Below are 15,478 nucleotides of genomic sequence, written 5' to 3' on the forward strand. Positions count from 1 at the left end.
CGGGAGTCAGCCGGTGACCCAGCCACGAGCACCCCGCAACCGCAACCGCCCCGGCGGCACCCGCGCGCTCTCCCGCCGGGCACCGCCGCGTGGCTCCGGAGGCTCCCTCCGGCCCGAGGCGCTCATCCCCGTGCGCCGGCTGCAGCGCCCGAGGTCGCGCCGGGGCCAGAAGCTCTTCCGCAGCGCGTCGCCCAGCCCTTCCCGCTGCCCACGCCGCGCTTCACGCTGCCAAGCGGTCCCAGAGCCTGCAAGCTGGACCCCTTCCAGGCGAAGCGCAGCCGGAAGACGAGCTCTGCGAACGCGCTCGACGTGCTCCAGCCTCTGAGCAGCAGTCAGCCCGTCACGCCTTACGAGAGCCCCTCCGAAGCCCCCCCGGACACACGTGTGCAGGGACTTCGGGTCCTTGCCACCAGTCATTTCACCCCGCAGATCCCCTCCTGCTGCACCACGCCGCTCGCTGACGTAGACGTAAAGCGAGACCACGTCAGTGAAACGTAGCGTGCTTTGAAAGGGCAGCGGCGTCTTCCTGGAGGGAGGCTATACGTAACCAAACAGGATATAAATACACAGATAGGATATCCTTCCTCGTGATGCCTTGTACGTACAAACGCAAGATCAGAATCAAGCCCCTAGTATAAAAACCTGCTTCCGTATCTTAATAGTTAATATTTCCAGTCGTTGCATGACTGGTCAAAACAGAAGCGGAGGAGGAACACGGCGGCAGCGGGCAGGGCACCGCAACGGCAGGAGAGCCGCGCTCTGCACCCGGAGCCGCCGTCCCCGCTGCAGCGCACGGCACGTAGGCTGCTCGCCGAGCGACGGACGGCGCCTCCAGAGATGGTTTTGCCCAGATTTACTGATGTCCAGCACCGAAGGAGAAACTCACTGCGCCCTCAGAGTACGAGTGATTCCTCTGATTTATGTCATAATTGCAACGCTTTTGCCCTTCACTCGCTTCTTTTATCCCTCGCCCCTCTTCACAGTCTCGATATAAATCAAGGAAGCATTACTGACCATCAGGGAACCATTCGGGTATCTGATTTCACGTGCACGCAGCTGGCAACGAGTCTAGCTTCTTCCACTGAATTTTGAGAGTCTTGCATGCTACTGGCCAGGCTTCGCTCCTGATCGCTGTTATATCTTGTGCTAGTTATTTTACCTTTCCCGGTGCAATTTAAATACAGTCGAAAGGTCTGTACGTAGACTTCTTTATTCCTTCCTAGAAGGAGTCAGGCTTATTCAGGTCTGCTCTTTCGTATCCTTCAATGAAAATGTGGCGGTCAGTAAAACACCAAATATATTTGAACAGCAAGGGGCTGCGATGCTCTGAGCAGAGCCAGTGCTGATCGTGTGATGGGCCACTGCAAGCAATCGAAGGGCATTCACCTAAACAGTTCATCTTTTACTCATGTTTATACATTCCACGATGCCTCACTAGAAAAGTTCATTTTAAAACTCTTTGCCTGATTTGTTCCCCTAGAAATTAATACCATTTTCATTTGAAACTAGCAGATCAGCTGCAACTATCCATCTCGACCTGCTCTGTCCTTTTCCGTGGTATTTATCATGTTTCCCTTCTACAAACAAGGAAGGACACGGGGATTGCTTCAGTACACACACGGTGTTTGTTTGCAGACTGCTTCTTAAATAAAACAAGTTAGAAACAGAGCGTCTGACCCAGGGCAGTAAGGGGCAATACCGAATACAAGAGAAACGCGAGCCCTGCGGGAAGCAACCTCCCGTTTCAACGAGTGCGTCCGAGCGCCTGCAGGTCGGGCTGCTCGAACGCGAGAAGCGAGCTGGGGCGAGCCCTGCTTGCTTGCTTGCTCGCTCGCGGACGAGCAGCGCGAGCCCTGCACGGCTCGGAGGGAGGCCAGCGCCGCGCGGCCAGCCGTGCCCGGGGCCGGGATCGCTCCAGCGCGCCTGGGGACCGCCGTGCTATTTCTAGGAGTCTCCGCACGCAGCGGCTTCAGAGACCCGTCGCTCGGGTCTCCGCTGCGCCCCAGCGCGGACACCAGCACCGCACCACAGCACCTCAGCACCCGCCGCACCGCATTTACTCCTGGGCGCGCGACGCTGCACCCGCGATCGAGGTTATGTGTTACCTCGTGTGTCTGCAGTAGCAAGGCCAGCAACACAGGCGACGGGGCCCAGGGCCAGGAAAACCCTCCGGCGCGCCTGCTGGTCCCCCGACTGCGAAAGCCTTACACCCACGCGCCCAGTTAAGCCTACGCAGGCACGTTAAGCGCCAGCGTGGAAGAAGGGCTACACCATCAGCACGCCGGCCCTTTCCGAAGGATGCAACAGGACAAGGAAACACCTTCAACTCTTATCTTGCTGTAATTTCAAAATGGTTCAAAATGGAATTTCAAAATTCCAGTGGAATTACTCTGTTTTCATGCAGCTGGGACTAAGAGAATTACACCCAGGGGTGCTGAACTTTTCTGAAGAGATTAAAAAAAAAACAAGCATAACAAAGAACCTTGCTTTATACCACCAGAATAAGACAAAAACGTGGCCCTGAGACTCTGACTGCAAGAAGTAGTCGTGGAGGCAACGGCTGGACTGAGCAGCCACTCGCAGTGAGCCACGTCACCGTCACTCACTGAAGACGGGGGGCAGCAGCAGGAACACGGTATTTACCCACCACTGCGACTGTGCACCTACACCCCCAGGCACATACTTCCTTTTACCACACCGTGAGCTGAAATACCTTCCTTCTGCCTGGAATAGGAGCACATCTCCTTGTCTCTGACAGCCAAAGACGTGCCACGGGGACTAACCATGTCCCCATGCACATTTCCGATGTCCATCAGACCATGACAGGAGGGTTCCTCGCTGCTTGGGGACACGGGGACACAGACCCGAGAGGTGTAGCTGGGGTGTCTGTGAAGCCCACCTACAGGAGGAGCATGGGGGCTCCGCGCAAGGGAACATGGAGCTCCTGAGGAGGAGACTGCACCCCAGAACCCGTCACTACGTGCAGCCCTGGCCATGCGCTTGGTGACGGGGACCCAAGCGGCCCGATGCATCGCTGCTGAGGCTGGGGCACCGAACGATGAACAGCCCAGACAGGCCTCCGCGGGAGCTCTGCTCGCAGGGGCCTGGTGCAGCCTCTACAGCGAAACCCCAGCTGGAGGGCAGGTCCTCTCCGCTTCGCCCCACAGCCCTGGTGCCCCAGCACGACGACCACAGCTCTTCCAGCTCGCAGACCCGTCCGCTCCCGCCGTTCCTCCTGGCAGGAGGACACACACATGCGCAGAGCTGAAACCCAAAGGCAAGTCACAGAGTTGCACCACGGAGTCGGGATGTGAAGGAAAACCTCTCCAGGATCCAAAGCCATAACCTCCAGGGCCTGAACGCTGCAAGAGCCACAAGCTGCACTACGAGGAACGGTCATCACCTGGATCTAAGCACCACGTCCCCAGTCCCCAGGCCAGGTCAGAAGATCCCCTTGAAGGTCCTGTCGGGACACCCCACCGCTGGATATCGCTGAACAACACTGGAGCCTGAATTTGGGCTTGTGCTTTTCATATCTCGCTTCCTCACACCGTAGTGGTGGAGGACTCTCGGTTTTCTGCGTCAGCTTGGATGGGTTCAGTGCCCGCACCGCTCTCCCGACCTCCAGGGTGCCGCTGCTCCGGGGACCCCTTCTGCAGCACGTCTTCAAATAAGCAGAGCAGTCTCCAAAAGCAACGGAGGTCACGTGGGTCTGAAGCTGTGCTGCAAGGAGGCGAACAGGAGCCGCCGCTCCGGAATCGCAGGTCAGGGAGAGACCACGCTCCTTCCCGGGGCGCGGAGCGCGCTCCGACACGCGGGATCAGCGTCGGCGCCCGCCAGCCACGCCGGCCTCGCGCCCCGCTCGGACGAAGATGAAATCGAAACGCTGACGCGTCAGCGGGAGCCCCAAGCACGGGAAACCTGCCCGCGGGACAGCGGCACCGGCTCCGCGTAACGCGGCAGGGCTGCGTCACGGTCCCGCACGGAAGGCTCGCCTGTGAAACACCACGTCTCCAGCAAAGCCACTGAGTCACAGCGCCAAGAAGACAAGTCCCGCTCGCCTTACTCAGACGTGCTCCCACGGAGCCACATAACAGGGTCTTCACGGAAAGTATTTTAAGGAGCGTTGGTGAAAATAAAAACAGTTGCGGCTTATCAGAACACGAGCAACGCCGCCAGCTGCACACGCTCTGCTTTACTGGGGCAGAGACTTCACGTAACGGATAAACTCTCAACTCCAGCTAAGACCAAAGAAGTTTAACCCCACCTCACCCATGTGCAGCACGAAATCCCTGCATTGCTTTTCCAAGTTGCTACAGAAATCCTGCGCCCAAACCCTGGCAGCTGCAGCATTGTTACCAGTATATTGAAAACGCATTTTGCATTTTCCTCCCCGTGTGACTTTTTCTAACCTGCTTTTTATTCCGTGTGTGTCTTTTCCTTACTGCTGTATCGCAGCTACTGGTTGGTTTTCCTTCTACGTTAAGTGCAAGGCTGTCACATCTCACTGCTACGGGTTCTCCTGTCAAGTTGAGGCCTCCTATGTCTCTGTCCCCCTTGGCCAGGCACAGACACTACATGGTATCAAGAATTATAACGAAAAACCTAGAGATTATCAGATATCTGGCCATAAAACAATGCTGAGGAAATGAAAACTAAAGACAGTTTTATCTGTCTTTAATCCAAAAAGAATACAACACCATCTCAACAGAGATGCCTGAACAAAAATTCCAAGGGGAAGAAAAAGGTTATTCATCTTTAAAGTAAAGTTAGCTAATCATGTGCTTTCAGGGAAATGTTTGCTGTGAGACAGCACCAGATGAGCAACTTCATCTAGAAGAGTAACCTCAAAAGCAAGGAGTGGGACACCAGCTTCCGGCAGCAGGAACCAGCCTCGAACGCTCGGTTCCTGCTGGCCACACGCTGCACAATTAAAGCGGCGTTCACCGAGGGTTCCCGTTATCCGTCGAATTAGCCATTTGACAAATCGCTTTTTGCATTATTCAGCCTGCTCAGGACAAATATTATTTGTAGAGCGATCTATTCTACGGGAACATGAGACGTGCCGTGCTAGCTCAGACCAAAGGCACAGCTAGCCCCGGGGCGGCAGCCACGAGCTACGGGACGGGCAGAAGATGGGGACGAGCAGAGAGGGCGCCTCGCCGGTGGCCAGCGCCGCAGGGGCTTTCTGAGCTGGGCCCTGCTCCCATATGAAACCACAGACACTTTCAGACACTTCAAATAATAGGGCAATTTGGCAGGTAAAATACTTGTCACTTAAATGTGTCCCCGCCGTTCTCGGCAGGGTCCTGGCTCCACGGCCGTTCTACTGCATTCCATCTCTTTGGCTAAGGGACTTATGGCCTCAGACTCAACGGGCCAGAACTAGCTCTGGGAGGGCAGAACGCCTGTCTTTGCTCTAATTTAGGGATATTTAAAAAACAGGCTTAAGGGTCTCAGGAGAAGGACCTTTTCCGAGAACTCTGCCTTTAACTTCTCCATGCCTTATCTCCTCGTCCAGTGAATATTAATCCCTGCCACTTCCTCTACAGGCTTTCTTAGGTCTCCAAGAACTGCCAGGGAGAGCTGCTGCAGAAAAGAAAATTATTATCATTACTAGCTCATGATGGGCTGCAGGCCAGTCAGACAGCCGTTATTATAATCAGCACAACCCAGTAAGAGATCCCATTTGTTATTTGGGAATACATCAAAGGTCTCCATCCCTCTTGAGAAGCCCAGAAGACCTTTAGCAGTTCCAGACAAATTCATACACTGACACAGACTCGCCATTGCAATAGACTTTTCAGCAGGGATATGTGGGAATATTTATGATACACTGGAATTAGGGCACCATCTTTCACCCCAGGGTCTGTAAAACCATTTCCAAAACACGGACCTGGAGAGGAATTACTATTACTCTCCATCTCAGCATGCAACGCGACTGCTTTTCAGATCAGCTCCTTCATGAGTAATTCCCCGAAGCAGCCGCTTTGCCAGCGCCGTGCAGCACGCACCACGGGTTGTATTTCTGATGCCTGCCGTGGGCTCCAACCTCTGAACCGTGGCGAGCGTTTAATCCGCAGCTCTTTGATCAAGACCTGGCAGTTCAGTTAATCCAGGAAGGAGAACCCCACTCTCCCTTCCTTGAATTGTGCTTCGTTTCCGAACGCAGAGGCCTGTTCTCCGTTTGGTGCCGTCGCGGCGTGCCGGCCGCCACTGCGAGAGCACCAACAAACTCGCGGGCAGCAAAGGCAACGGCGGCCCCCAGGACCTGCTACACGTGCCGAGCAAACGAGAAGGCGCTTCGAGATTTGTCATCCTGTTTTCCAACCGATGTCTCAAACTTAAGGGTACCAGAAGGTATATCTGACTAATTGGAAGCACGTGTTGCTATTTAAGTGCAAAGTACACAATTATTTGATACACGTTTATAGAAGGAATGGTTCACTTTTTGTCCTTAAAGAGACTAAAGCAACAAAACCCCACACTGGTTTGGATTTGAATTTTCAGGCTTGAACAAATCTCCAGCATTGCTTCTGTTCAACCACATTTCCTTCTACTCTCCCTCCGCACTGATGACATGCTTTTATTTCAAAAGCATTTTAGGTAACTACCTCAAGATTAATTTTTATTTAAAACACACACACGCACACCTTAGCACAAAACTTATCAAATCAAGCAAATTATAACAGCACAATACTGAAAAGTAATTTTACTATTAGCTAGAAAAGTCTGAAGCCTGCAGAGGATATATTTAGATGCGTATAAATAGACAACACTCAGTGGTGTCTGGTCAAAGGAGTACAAATCTTCCCTAATGCATGGCATATGCCTGGCCCAAAATGTTTCAATAGCACTTAGACAAGCCTTTGCTATTTGGCTCAAATTCTACCAGGCCTGTTAATAGCAAAGCTATTAGAATGATTTTCTGGACCGCTTGCTTGCTCAGAGAATATTCAAAAGATTGCTCTATAAAACTGAACCTGTTACCACATCTGAAAGCATAGGAAATATTGATCAGCAGTGGAAAGCCATTAGCTCTCCAGCGTCTCAAATATCTCCATGTGCCCCAGTGGATGGACAAGCTCTCCAGGCGCTTGGGGTGCCTCGTCTTCTCAAAGCGCTTTCAGCCTGCAGGCAGCCTTGCTTGCCAAGACGGTACCTAGTGGCACACCAGCCTTTCAGCGTCTTGCGAACTCAGTGGGAAAAAGCCCACGCTAAGCCACCTGCAGGGACTGTGACTCTCAGGAGATCTGCTTGGGAAAGATCTGTTTCCTTCTTGCCATACTATTCTGCCACATTTCTTCTTGCGCTCCCACCCGTTTTGTCCTATGCACCTCATCTGCCCAGTTCTTGGGCTGCACGGACAACCCCTTCTCTTCCTTCCCAATGCCTTATAATGAAGCTTTTCAGGGTTCATACCTATGTAGTCAAATGGGAGCCTCCCTAGATGTCAATAATTGTATGAAAAATTCAAAACAAGAACCTAAGAAAAAATCCCAAACACAGCTGTGCCACAGAGTCCAGCCCTTATCTTCATCATAAATTGCATGTAAGATCACTCAGTCCTCCAGCCCTCACTGAAAAAGGACAGTTTGGAGTCCACTTCTAAAGCTGTATGCGTTTTGGTAAACCATAAAACTGGTAAACTAGCTCAGCTTGGAACTCTTAATAAATGCCTGAAATATTCAGGATCTACCTCCACTGACTGCATTGCCATGATAAAACTAGTAATTGCTATTTCTGAAAGAAGAAAGGAGAACTAATATGCCTGGGGAAGCTCCTTAGCAAGGTTTGTCACTCTAGGCCTAACTGGAAAGCTCTAGTACGCATTTTTATTTAGTCTTTACGCATTTAAGTGCATTTATTATGCATTTAAACAAATGCATAATCCCTTGAGTACAGTATATATTTAGAAGTGTAGAACAGAAAGGTGTTGGGCATTAAGTATACCCAGGCTCTGGTGTGCTGCTTCTTGCAAAACTGAAGCTGCCTCCCAGATGAGCAGAGAGCAATCACTGGGCCCTTGCTTCGGAGCAAACCAGCAGAGCCTCCACCCGCCAGGACAGGCCGCGAGCAGCACCACAGTCAGCGAGAGCGTACCGCGGTGAAGGCGGCACACCACCAGCAGGTCTTGGGGATACGTCTCCAAGCTAGCGGGGCCCCAGCCAGAGTCCAAGAAGCACAGCAAGGCACAGACCCGAAAGCCCTGGTGTGCCACACCACCGCAGAACGGGTGCCCAGCCTGCGCAGCCCCTTCGGGCACCTCCGCACCACGCTCCGGCACGCGCCCCGGCCAGGATGCGCGCTGCCAGGGCCAGCTGACACCCCTCGGCACACGGACCTGCCCTCAGACCCACAGCTGCAACAAAACAGACCCCACCGCCTGGGGCTGGAGCCCGTTCATCTCACAGGTTTGCTGTCTAGCCAATTGACTTGATCAGGTCTGGACATCCAGGGAATCACCCACAGATGCTCAGCGTGGATGAACTGAGTTGCTTTGGGAACACGTAAACATAAGCATGGACAGGAAAGATCGTTATCATGACAGCACTGTGACCAAAGCATAGGGACACACGGCCTGGCCAGCTCCACAGTGGTCGCGAGAGGATGGAAGGGGCTGGGCTGAGCTCGAGGCACCCAGCGCTCCCACCTGCAGTTTGAGGGACTGGCCAGGTTGTGTCCCTACCACGACCGTATAGGGTTCCTCCTGCCCTGGGCACTCCACAACGATGCAACAAGAAACAGCCCCTGCCCCAGAGACGTGGTGGCTCAGGCTGGTGGGAGAAGGCAAAGAGCGCAGGAGAGGAAATACTGTTGTCCTGGATGGCAGATGGCAACGAGAGAAGGCAGAGCCCATGTTTACTCTGACAGCAGACCTCTCCTCTGCCCAGGCTTGGCCGGCTGCACACCCTGTGCCTCTGAGCCCGGCTGCTGGCAAGCAGCAATACCGAATAGCGAATACTTTCAAAAGCGCCTTCTAGCCCCACTGTGCCAGTGCCACCCTGGGGGCCGCGGTCCCAGGACTGGGTCTGCGGCTGTGCTTGCTCCCCCCTTCCACGGGGCCTGTCCTCGGCTCTGCCTGCTCCAGGGAACCAGGACGTTCGTTTGCTGCTGACGCGAATATGGCTGCAAGGTTTCTGCTGGCTCCTCTACAACTGTTCTGCCGTCTCCCCTAACGGGAACCTTCCAGCAGGAAAAAAAGGTTTATCTTGTCCTACATTTGCTTTCCTGCAGACTAGAAGTGTTCATTACACACAAGACAGAGGGGAGGGGAAGGCTGCGCACACGTATCCTGAGGACAAGGGGCAGCCCGACAGGACAGAGGGGCAAGGAAATAGGTGGCTGCCTGGGAGGGGGCAGCAGGATGGGGTGGCCGCAAAGACTCCGTCAGAGACCGGGGGCAGGTGAGAAGAAGCAGCCGAAGAAACGCAGATTTCCCTTTCCAAAGCCCTTGGCTCTCGGAGGAGCTCCGCATCCCCCTCGCAAACGGAGGAGCCCCGAGCCAGCCCGCGGCTACCGCCCGCCGCCGCGCTCCCCGCACCGGCTCCGCGCACGGCCCGGCCCGGCCCGGCCCCTCCGCGGGGCAGCGCCCGCGCCCCCGCCTCGCCCCGCCGCAGCAGCGCGGGCGCGGAGCCGCCTCGGCGGGCGGCAGCGGCGGAGCCTGCGCGCCCCGCGGGAACCACCGGCGCCGCCGCGCTCCCGCGGGGCCGGGGACCCGGGAGAGCCGCCGCCCCCGGCCCGGCGCGGCCCGGCCCGGCGGTGCCGGCGCTCCCCAGGCGGCGGCAGCACCGCGCCGCGCCGCGGAGGGGGCGGCGGCCGCCGCCGCGGCATAAATGGCCCTGCAGCACCCCCAGCCGCGGGTTCGGGCGGCCGCCGGCGCCGTCCCACGGGCAGCGGCGGCAGCGCGGCCCCGGCCCGGCCCCACGGGGCTCCCCCCACCCCACCCGGGAGCGGCGTCCCGAGCGCCGCGCCGGGACGAGCCCTTCCCGGGGACCGCGCGGCCGGCCGCCCTCCCGCGCCCCTTCCTCCCATGAATAAGTAAAGTCGCCTGCAATGCAGATGGGAGCCGGGCACGGGCAGCCGCGCTCCGCGATTACCTGGTGCCTCCCGGGGAAAGACGGTGTCCGGAGCGCTTCCCGAGCAGCTGCAGCCGCGGCGAGGCTCCGGCGGGGCTTCACGCTCTCGCAGCGGGCTGGCTGGCCGCCTCTCTGCCCTTTGCCATCGCTCAGCAACCGCATCCTAGGGCAGCTGCGCGGCGGCGGGTGCCCGCGGCTCGGGCGGGCAGGGCGATCCGCGCCGCTCGCCCCATGGAAAGCGGCGGCTCAGCTCCCGGCGAGCGGGCAGAGGCAGGGCACAGGCGCGCACACACACATGCACACACGCACACGGCACCGGGCGGGAGGCGGGGGAGCCGCGCGGGGCTCCCCGGCGCAGGGCACGCAGCCGCGCAGCCCGCCGAGCCCGCTCGCATCGCCCCGCCGCCGCCGCCGCCGCGCAGCCTCCGCCGGGCGCCGGCGCCCCGCCGCGCCGCTCCGCGCCGGCAGCCGGTGACCTTGCCGTGTACCTGCGCCAGGTTAATCCGAGCCGAGCCGAGCCGCGCTCCGCGCCCTGTGCGTAATCCTGCGCGCCGGGCGCGCTGCCTCCGGCCGGCGCCGCCGCGGAGACGGAAGGGCGGGTGGCGAGCGGGACGGCTGCGGGCAGCGCGGCCGCGGGCAGCGCCGGGCGCCGCGGCGGCTCCCGGGGCAGCTAGCGCGGAGCGGCCGGCGGCAGGGCCATGCAGCGCCGCGCCGCACCGCACCGCGCACCGCGCCCCGCGCCGCTCCGCGCCCGCGCGCTCAGGCGGAGCAGCCGCGGCGCCGGGCGCTGCGGCGGGGCAGGGCTGGCTGCTCGGCGCCCGCGGCTCGCCCCTGCGCGGCGGCCGCTGCGCCCATCCTCCGCGCCGCCGGCTGCCGCCCGGCCCCGGCCCCGGCCCCGGCCCCGGCCCCGGCCAGCCGCGCCGCTCGCTGCAGCATGGAGGCAGCCGCCGCCTCCCCCGCGCCGCGCCGCGCCGCGCCGGGGCGGGCTGGAGGAGCCGGGCGCCTCCCCGCCCCGCTGCCGCACGCACGGCTCCGCCGCAGCCGGGCGGCCGCCGCCGCCGCGCAGACGTGCCGCGGCCCGGGCCGCCGCCGCCGGCTCGGGGCAGCCGGTCTGGGGCTGCAGCGGCTCGGGGCGGCGGGCACCGGCACCGGCGGGCTCGCCTCCCCCCCCCCCCCGGGGCTGCGCTGGGGCCGGGCGGTGCTGCCGGGGCGCGGCCGTGCCCCGACGGGCGCCTTCCCCGAGCCTCCGCCGAGCGGAGCGGAGCGGATCGGAGGGGGCGGCGGGGGCCGCTCGCCCGCCCCGGGCTCGGCGCCGCGCAGAGCCGCAGCCCGCGGTGCGGAGCCGCTCGCGGCCCGGGCGGCGCCGGGGTGTTTACGGTGCTCCCGCGGCGGGGCAGCCTCTGCTCGCCAGCGCGGCGGCCCGAAGGAGACGGCTGCTCTAGGAGTCGAGAGCATGTTTGGGCTTTGACCTGATTATTTATCCGGCAAATGCACTCGCAGAATGAGCCGGCGGCGCCGGGGGAAGAATTGCAAAGCTAAAAAGGCAGCAGTGGAAGCTCTGCTCTGACCTGCATGGTGACTCGGCCTCCGCGCACCTCCCGGGAGCGGCGTGCCCGGCCGCCAGCCTGCGCCCTGGCGAGCAGGCCGGGCCTCCGAGGGCCTGGGCTGAGGGCGCTGGCTCGTAACACCTGACTTCTTGGAAGGGATGATCCTGGCTCGTTAGCTCTGGGGTCAATAAGTGCGGGAGCTTTTAGGGATTTAGCGGTTGTTATGTGTCTCCAGGGATCTCTAACGAGGAGGAGAAAGCATTTCATGCTATGAAATGCTGATACCTTTGTCTAATTCTCTTTTGTGTGAAAATTTCCATGATGTTACAGGACTGTAAACAGAACGGCAAGATGAGCGCTGCCTGTAGGTTCTTGAACAGGAATGAACTCACCTCGTTAACCTGCCGGTGACCCTCCGTCTGGAGGAGGGTGCCGGCAGCTCCCTGGGGCACCCAGCACGCTCCCTGGGCCACCCCACTGGGGAAGGGGCTGTGTGTCTGTCAGCCAGGACAGCCGGGCAGTGGCCCCACCGCTCTGGGGCTGCTTGGTTCCTCTGCCTAGGGATGCTGTCTGCAGCCGGATCAGGACGGAGGGCAGTCACTCCTGCAGGCTGCAGAGGACTCATCCTCTGCTCTATGCACTGAGAAGCAACAGAAGCAATGCTGTTGAGATGCCTTGGCATTTTGCTGGGGATGCATTTGGGTGAAACTCCGTCCCAGAGAAGGAAAGGTGCAGTGCCAGTCCTTGCACCTTTCTGCTGACACTGTGCAAGCGATGTTTTTGCCTTGGGATGCAATGTCTGGTGTCAGTGCAGATGGAAAAAGGAAACTTTGCAGTACTCTGAGGCTCAGGTCTGTCAGTTCAACCAGAGCAAAGTGCTCCCCTTGGAAACTCTGAGGTGGAAAGAAAATTTGTACTGCTGGTCTCCTCAGTAGCTTCTGACCCGGGTCTAGAGAGGAATGCATCTCCTAGAGCAGCAGCCGTCCTCTGCTGTCTGCCGACAGCCTCGGAAGCTGCCCAGGGCTTGGCAGCAGGACTAGGTACTCATGGCAGGTCTCGTAAGTTAGTGTTTATCTCCAAGTCCCAGCTGCTATTTCATGGAGCCAGTTCAAGGGGTAGAGAGGCCAAAATGCTGGAGGGAAGGAATGACAGTAATACTTCTGCTCCCTTAAGGAAAAGGTGATGGTAGTAAGCTGACAGTGCTAGGGTTGGCTCTGTGTGGGGTTACTCTCCCTAATGCTCGGTTTTAGCACTAGGGCCCTGTGGAGCTGAGGACAGTAGGTGTAGCTTTCCTCGGTCCTGTGCCCAGCCCTGATTCAGCTTTAACAGTGTGGCTTCCTCTGGAGACAGCAGAGAGGAAAGAAGATGCTCCCTGGTAAAAGGTTTGTTATCCTGACTTGTCTCTACCAGATCAGACTCTTCTTGAGCTTCGTGTTCACAGCAGTTGCTGCTCTGTCAGTTCTCCGCTGCCCAAGGAGCAGGATGGATGATGCATTGCTGATGCCAGCTGTGTGGCTGGTGCTGGCGACAGAAGCCAGTATTAGGAGACACCTTCCATGGTGAAAGGGAAATGGAAAACCCCAGTGGTAACTAAGTGAAAGCTTGCTCTCATGGTCTTGTCTATACCAGAGGATCCCTTGGCTCCTTACTGTCCAACACAATCCATGAGGACTGACTCAGGACCACACTCCGAAGTAGCATTTTTACAGCACAGTCCAAAACCTCTGCACTCTCTGACTTGCTGAACACGATACAGAGGTCTAAGCAGGGGCTGATGCAGCTTCTTTGCTAGCCTAAAATCCATGTCAGACATGGGACTGAAATGGCATCACTGCCTTTTTAACCAACCCAGTGGAAAAAACTGCTCCCTGGAGTGTCTAGGAGTGTGGGACCGCACTGGGGAGATTCGCTCCCTGTCGGGTGAGATGGCCAGTCAGTCTGTCAGGATGCTATATGTGTCTCCGTTAACGGCTCTGACCTTGCGTACCCCACCATGGCTCTTCCAGCCACCTCCCACCACCCTCAGCCTTGCCCCCTTGGTGCCGCAGGCTGCCTTGGCGGTGGAGTCTTGGTGAATTTGGAAGCGGGGCTGGGTTACGGCATTTGCGCGTTAAGGCATTTGGCTGTGATCTGCTTGTGGAAGGAAGGCCGCTCCAACTGCAGGAGATCGAACGTGTCCTGTCCTGGGAGCAGTGCTGGGGACAAGCGCAGGACTCTGGTTCTGGAGGGTCAGTGGTTATATGGTGACTCGCCTTCAAGTGAGTCGGTGAGTTCGTAATGCTGATCGGCAGCCCTGCGGGCTGGTCAGCTCTGCCCAGCTGCTGCTGCCCCAGGGGCCCTCCGTGCTGGCGCAAGCGTGGTGCTTGCCCACCACCAAGCATAGCTCCACGGCTAGCTGGAAGTAGAGTGAACCCCCTAGCAGCTTTCAAGCAGAAGCAGCCAACAGCACGTTTTATTCCCTGTCAAGGAAGTCAAAGTGAATCTTGCACCCAGCACCAGGTGACAACGTGATGCTGTTACGCTATTGCAGGTCTTAGCCTGAAACCGTTTCCTTCCCTCTGGTTCACACCTCCCCGTCTTCTCTTCCTGGAGTGCTCCTGGCCACCAGGGAGGAGCAGAGGGTCGTTGCACCTGCGCTCTCCTGGGACGCCCTTGGGCAGGCTGTGGGGGGCTGTTTTGGGGCCAGTTTGTGTCCTGGGGGAGTCGCCAAGTGCCTGGACGCACGCCCCCAAAATACGCTCCGTACTACTCACCTGAGCTCCTGCGTAGCATAGTGCAAGTCAGGACTCACTGCTGCGCTGGGGAAGCCTCTCTCTTCCACCCCAGCTAAATCCACCGCATACCTTCTCCATTACCCCTTCCTAGCAAACATTTATTGTGAGTTTTGTCTTACTCTAGCCTCCGAGCATACTGTAATGCTTTTTTTTGTGAATTCATTCTAATCCTTAATCACTTCATGAAGTAGCAACATGAAGACTGGACGCACTCTACTACTAACCCCCACTGCATCGGGCTGGCTGCAAGGTGCTGTGCCTGCCTTCCTGCCAAGCGGGCTCCATACTCCTTCCAAATCCACGCGCGGGCCCTCCATCGCAGCGACTGCAAGTGGGTCTCAATGTGCTGTTCGTCCCAGGTCACTTCAAACCTCCTCGCTGGCCGTCCGTCATCGATGCGAGTCGCGTCCCTTGAGATGCATCTAAAGCAGGTAACATCCTGGGGAGCGACCGCAGAATGGATGAGCAAGCAAAGCGGGATGCTCTTCTTGGGGCAAGAGGGCAGAAATACTTCTTTTCCTAAGGTGGTGATGGTTACGTAGAAGCCTGGACAAGATTAGAAATGACAAATCAGGCATACATAATTCTGCATCAAGAGAAGTGCTCTAAATTGGCACAACACCTCTTCCTCATTAGGCACCTCTGAGTGTTAATATAATGGTGGGTAGGAACTGTAAAGAAGCAGCGCAGTGTGGCAGTAAGAGCAACAGATGGGCGGCTGCAAGTTTTAGCATTCATGCTAAAACTTAAGACAAGAGGGAGTGAATGTTACTTTCTTCGTGATAATAATGTTGTTCCTCATCAAAAAGTATTTGGAAACTGCAGCATTTACTCATTTATAGAAGCAGGAAATTCAGTGCTCTAATCACTGAAATGTCAAGTGCAGCGTTGTGTGGAGTGGATTCTTCCCTCTTCCAAAGTACTTGGGAAATGGAAAACACTGTTGGCACAGAACTTAGTGTGAGTTTCTCCCTCCAGTAGAAGCAGTTAAGTATGTTGTGTTACCCTAATATTCCTTCCCCAAGAATTTTTTTCCACTTCAAGTTCTTTAGTCTGTAAGATGGGGGAGCTGTTGCAT

The 15,478-nt window shown here is 57.5% G+C and overlaps 1 protein-coding gene across 2 annotated transcripts in view; it reads right to left on the minus strand.

Annotated features, from left to right (window-relative positions):
- LRFN5 (leucine rich repeat and fibronectin type III domain containing 5) overlaps positions 1-10,415 on the minus strand; it is a 61,323-nt gene extending 50,908 nt beyond the window's left edge. For both annotated transcript variants that reach the window (XM_067295667.1, XM_067295666.1), the window contains exon 1: positions 10,101-10,415. The gene's annotated coding sequence lies outside the window, so the exon portion shown is untranslated. The remainder of the gene's footprint in view (positions 1-10,100) is intronic.
- Between the last annotated feature and the right edge of the window lie 5,063 nt (positions 10,416-15,478).

Source organism: Apteryx mantelli, chromosome 4 (assembly GCF_036417845.1).
Source record: "Apteryx mantelli isolate bAptMan1 chromosome 4, bAptMan1.hap1, whole genome shotgun sequence".
Taxonomy (NCBI): Eukaryota; Metazoa; Chordata; class Aves; order Apterygiformes; family Apterygidae; genus Apteryx; species Apteryx mantelli.